Consider the following 6,000-nt stretch of genomic DNA (forward strand, 5'->3'; position numbering starts at 1 on the left):
TCTGACCACTCTTCCTCTAGTGGCCACTCCTTCCTCATTTTTTTAGGCATTCATTCAACAAACATTTAGCATTCATTCTGTACTGAGCACTCTGCTAAGGGATAGAGATACAATTGTTAAAATGCTCTTTAGAGTTTCTGCTCTTACAGAGCTCAAGAAGAAAAGTAAATAGGCAAGCAGACATGTGGAAGTCACCGTGAAGGGGAAGAACTAGGAGGTCAGAGGCAGAAAACCATTCTCTAGTGTAGCATCAACTCCCAGGAACAAAAGGACCACAGAAATCATAAAGTTTAGATGAAAACACAGCAGATGCCATGAATGTGGGTGTGAATTTCATAGTCTTTTGACTCAAAGAGAATAGAATCTATAACTTTATTTGAATGAAATTTAATTAAAATTATGGCAAATTCAATAGTTTCTTTATGTAAACTTGGCCATTTCAAAATAAAAACCTGGTCAGCCCAAGGTTTTCCTCTCCTCTCTTTTTTTCCTCTTCTTCTCCCAGCATAATCTAAGTTGGAGCAAAGATGGAGAAGGGGTGGGTAACTGCCCAGCACTGATGTGGAGCCATGTCTGAGCCTCAGCCGTGCTTCTGTTCTTCCCTGCCTCTCCCATCACCCACCTGTGGCCATACTACCTAGTGCGTACCTGTCATACCTGAGTCCCTCCTGCTGATTCTCCACTCTGTCTCTCAAAGCCCCAGACTCTGTGTTTCTTGATTATCTGCCTCTAGAGGTTGTAAAACATAGTTAATACTCAAACAATCTCTCTTCTGATTAGGACCCCTTTTACTTTATATGAAGAGCAACTTAATTTTCCTTTGTCTTAACATCTCTCCTCCATTCTAGGCCCAAAGTCTTATAGCTGATTAACCAGTAGCCTCATCAAAACATTTTTACAACAAAACAGCAATATTCCTCCAAAGGCAAACTCTGCTAAAACATATAAATAGGTACAGTTCTTTAAAAATGAACCTTTTTTCCTTTTGTCCTGCTGCATGTAAAAAAAAGATTAAGTCCAAAGTCTATTCTCTTCCCCTGAACAATGCAGCCCTTGAAGCATAAAGCCCACTTTTCAACCTTTTTGAATTTATTGAGACTTGTTTTGTGGCCTAACATGTGATTTATCCTGGAGAATGCTTCATGTGTGCTTGAAAAGAATGTGAATTCTGCATTTTTTGGATGAAATGTTCTATATACACTATTAAATCCATCTGGTCTAATGTGTTGTTCAAAGTCACTGTTGCCTTATTGATTTTCTGCCTGGATGATCTATCCATTGATGTAAGTGGGATATTAAAATTCTCTACTATTATTATATTACTGTCAATTTATTCCTGTAATGTCTGTTAATATTTGCTTTATACATTTAGGTGCTCCTATGATTGGTGCATAACTGTTTATAAATGTTACATTCTCTTCTTGGATTGACCCCTTTGTCATTATGTAATACCCTTTTTTGTCTCTTGTTCCTATTTTTGTTTTAAAGTCTATTTTGTCTGAAATAAATATTGCTACACCAGCTTTCTTTTCGTCTCCATTTGCAGGACTGTCTCTTTCTACCCCTTCATTTCAGTCTGCATGTGTCTTTAGAGGTAGGCAGCATATAGATGGGTCTTGTATTATAATCCATTCAGCCACCCTATGTCTTTTGATTGGAGCATTTAGTCCATTTATATTTAAAGTAATTACTGATAGATATGTACTTACTGTCATTTGTTAATTGTTTTCTGGTTGTTTTATAGTTCTTCTCTGTTCCTTTTTTCTCTTTGTCTTTTCCCTTGTGTTGTAATGGTTTTCTTTTGTGTTACATTTGAGCTACTTCTCTTCATTTTTTGTGTATTTATTGTAGGTTTTGGCCTGTGGTTACCATAGGTTCATATATAGTGACCTATATATGCTGCAGTTTATTTTAAGGTAATAGTTGCTGAAGTTCGAATGCATTCTAAAAGTACTACATTTTTAACCCCCCACATTTTATGCTTTTTTTGACAACATATTTTACATTTTTAAATTTTATGTATACCTTAACTACTTATTGTACTTACAGTTCATTTTACTATTTTTGTCTTTCCATCTTCACACTGGTTTTTAAATGGCTGATCCACAACCTTTATTATACATTTGCCTTTAACAGTTGGATTTTTCTTTCATTTTTTTTTCTTGTTTCTAGTTATGGCCTTTTCTCTCCACTTAAAGAAGAACCTTTAACATTTTTGTAAGGCCAACTTAGCAGTGATGAACTTCTTTAGTCTTTGCTTGTCTTTCTCTCTCATTCAATTCTTTCTGGGTAGAATAGTCTTGGTTGTAAGTTTTTCCCTTTCAGCATTTTAAATATATCCTTCTACTCCCTCTGGCCTGCAAATTTCTCCTAAAAAGTAAGCTGATAGTCCTACAGAGTTTTCCTTATATGTGACTATTTGGTTTTCTTTTTGCTGCCCTCAACAGATTGGCTCTTTAACTTTGGTGACTTTAATTACGGTATATCTGGGTGTGGGTTAATATGGGTCCATCTTGTGTGAGACTCTGTGCTTCCTGGACTTAACTTCTATTTCTTTCCCCAAATTAGGGAAGTTTTCAGCCATTATTTCCTCAGAAAAGTTTCCTGATCTTTTTCTCTCTCTTCTCTTTCTGGGATTCCCTACAATGAAAATGTTAGTATGCTTGATGTTGTCACAAAGGTCCCTTAAACTATCCTCATTTTTTAAAAATTCTTTTTTCTTTTTGCTGTACTGATTGGGTGATTTCCACTATTCTGTCTTCCAGATTGCTGATCATTTCTTCTGTATCATCTAATTAATCTGCTGCTGGCTCCTTCTAATGTATTTTTTCCTTTCAGTTACTGTGTTCTTCAGCTCTGATTGGTTCTTTCTTATAGTTTCAGACTCTTGGTTGAAGCTCTGTATTCTTCCATTCTTCTTCTGAGTTGGGTGAGTGTCTTTATGACCATTACTTTATTAGACAGATTACTAATTTCTGTTTTGGTTAGGTTTTGTTTTTCTGGGGTTTTATCTTGTTTTCTTTCATCTGGAACATATTCCTCTTTCTCCTCATTTTATTTGACTTCCCATGTTTGTTGCTCTGTACTAGGCAGAAGAGGTACTTCTCCCAGTCTTGAAGGATGGCCTTACATGGGAGTGTTCCCCTATGTAGACTGCGTGTGCCTGGTGGCTTTGATTGGCCAGCTGGGGCTGGGGTGGGCATTGCTGGGGATTTCCAGGGCATTTTGTGTCAGCTCTGCCTTGACAGGCAAGCTGGAGCAGGCACGTAATAGAGGGTCCTGGGCACTCCATGCAGGTCCACCTTGGCAGGCCAGCTGGACCTGGAGTGGGCACAGGCTGGGGTATTCTTGGGTACTCTGGGCTGGGGTCACGCTGGCAGTTTGGCTGGCACTGGAGCAGATGATGGTTGGGGATCCCAAGGCATTCACACTGGGCTGCCCTAGTGGGGTGGCTGGAACTAGAGTGAAACCTTTTCTACAGAAGCATTTTAGTGTTGGTTGTTTATTCAGTTGCCTCAGGTTCAAGGTGATAAAAAAAATTATATGAATTATAAGGGTAAATTTTCGTACAGTTCCTTAACAATGATTATGAAAGCCCTTCATCCCACATAGACTATTTTGCATCTTTCCAGTGGTACATGTTCTACCAGTTGTATCACTATCATAATAAATTCAAAATAGACATGAAGGACCTCGGGACTATCAGACCTTCTGGTTAGCCATGCCTCTGTTGTTCCTTTAGTACAGAAAATGGAAAGTTAGCTATATCTTTACTATTTTAAGACAGCAGGTTTTTATGGGCTCGTTTCCTTAAAAAACTAAAGATCAGTCATCAACATAAATAGAGAAGAACTCAAGACACATCTATGGTTAGTCCTATGGTTAATTTAAAAACAGAAGGGACTATTCCTTTCCATATGTATCTCTTACAACCACACTCAGGCTTCCATATATATCTGTTGACTGAATTTCAGGAGAGATGCTCTGTCTCCAGTCCCACCAACTCAATACATATTTAATTTGAACAAGTTATGCTGGGCATTGGTAAATCAAGGTGGAGAGCTTCTTGTAAGAACAACTCTGGAGTAGAAAGAATCCTAAAGCCAAGGTCAAAGTAGGAGAGATGTTGCACAAGACAGGGTAAGGCAGCTTGACCAGGCTGTCAAGGTTTTCACTGAGAAACCAAAAGCTCTTTGGGCATCAAGACAGAGACAGAAGAGCAAAGCATGCAGTAAAATCATGGACATGTGTGAGGTGTGAATTGCTGATGGGAATGGAGTCAGGGTAAAGGCACCTTGCTGAGTTCTCAGAGCACTGATCTAATGATGGCTCTACTGAATGTATTTTACTTGGTGCCCACCCTCTAGGATCCAGGCTGTTATATGGCCTCTTCTGAAGGCATTTTGAAAGGCCAGTCTAACTCTCCACTGAAAAAAGAAGGAAAACGCATCTTATGTGTACTGAGTATGAAGTCAGTTTCACTCCTAGGGCCATGTGGTCCCCCCGACTCCTTATCCCTCTTTCCCAGGTCTGTGCTGAGCTATAAGTATTTTAGAGAAGGGTTCCAGATAAACACAAACTTCTTGTTATTGGTGTAAGTTCAGAGCTCCAAGAAATGATGAACAAATCAGTTCCTTGTTCAGCTACACAAAACTCAGTGGTTGTGCTCTTGTTGCAAACTACGAGGTATGCAAGCAGTCAAACTAGGCTTTGATGTATGACCTCGAAACAGTAAAAGTTTATGCTCCACCAACCCAGCAGTAACCCTGCCTTTCTGGATGGGAAGTAGAACATCTTTGATACTCAGTTCCCTGAGCTGTGGGCCCAAAACATTTGGTTGTGCCTAAAACCCATTTGTCTTTAACCATTTAGGGTGAGGAAATGGAGCGGGAAGGGGATTGTGTAAGTTTCATATTCATGATCCTACTCATTCCTTTCAAAAACAGGAATTATAGCATTACAATGATAATTATAAACCCATTTTACATATGATCCTTCCAAGGTCACACAACTGGCATTGAGGCTTTAGAATTTGAACCCAAATACCACAACCGAACATCTACCATGCATTATGTTCCAAAAAGCCCTGCCAAAAGGGCAGGGGAGAAGATGGGGCACATGACTTATTTGCTAATCCTGGAATATCAGGATATTGCAGATTTTCAAAAATGGTGCTAAAGTTTCAGTAGAATATGCGGTTCCTTTAAAGTAAACCCAGGGTAATGAGAAGCACTGAATTTGCTTTGTTAGGAGCCCTAATTTAGCTCTTCCAAAGTCCAGCTTTTTCCAATAAAACGACATGCTAACAGCATTTTTGCTTCACTGCATCTGAATGGCACTAATGTGGCAGTAGCCCAGAGGCTGCTGGGAAGAGGCAGAGTTCCCAGGCATGTCCAGTGACCCAGCATCGCCGTTCTCCTGACCAGGACCTGCTGCTGCTGAGGCTAAGGATAAGTCGGTCTCTTTCCAAACCAAATGGTAGTTAAGAGAGGATGCATTTTTAGACTGCTGTGGTCTGGTATTCTGCTGGCAGCTTTTGAAAACTGTCAGGGCTTTGCCAAGGGGAAAGGGAAGTAACTACCAACTATTGGTTGAGTGGCTATGACAGACTAGACACTATGCTCAGTGCTCTACATACTTCATGGCATTCCATCTGAACAGCATCCTTGTAACATAGGACTTCCTTGACTCATTTTTTAGGATGATGTCAGTGAGGTTCAGAGAGAAGAATTAACTTGTCTGAGGTCACCCAGCTGAGACATACAGCTTCTGGAATTTAATCCCAGATCTGCCTGACTCCAAAGTCTATTTTAATCTTACTACACCAGTTCTTGGAAGCCAAATTTTAATGCCCTTGGAATCTGCCACATGCTCTAGATTCTAGTTCCTCAAGAAAAGGGATGGAAATGATGGAAGCCCAGGCATTCCACATGAACAATGCCCAAAGCACATTGTTCTTCAAAATTCAATCCATGTCTCTTCTCCTTAAGGATTATACTC

The sequence above is a fragment of the Manis pentadactyla genome, chromosome 3, assembly GCF_030020395.1.
Source record: "Manis pentadactyla isolate mManPen7 chromosome 3, mManPen7.hap1, whole genome shotgun sequence".
Lineage (NCBI taxonomy): Eukaryota > Metazoa > Chordata > Mammalia > Pholidota > Manidae > Manis > Manis pentadactyla.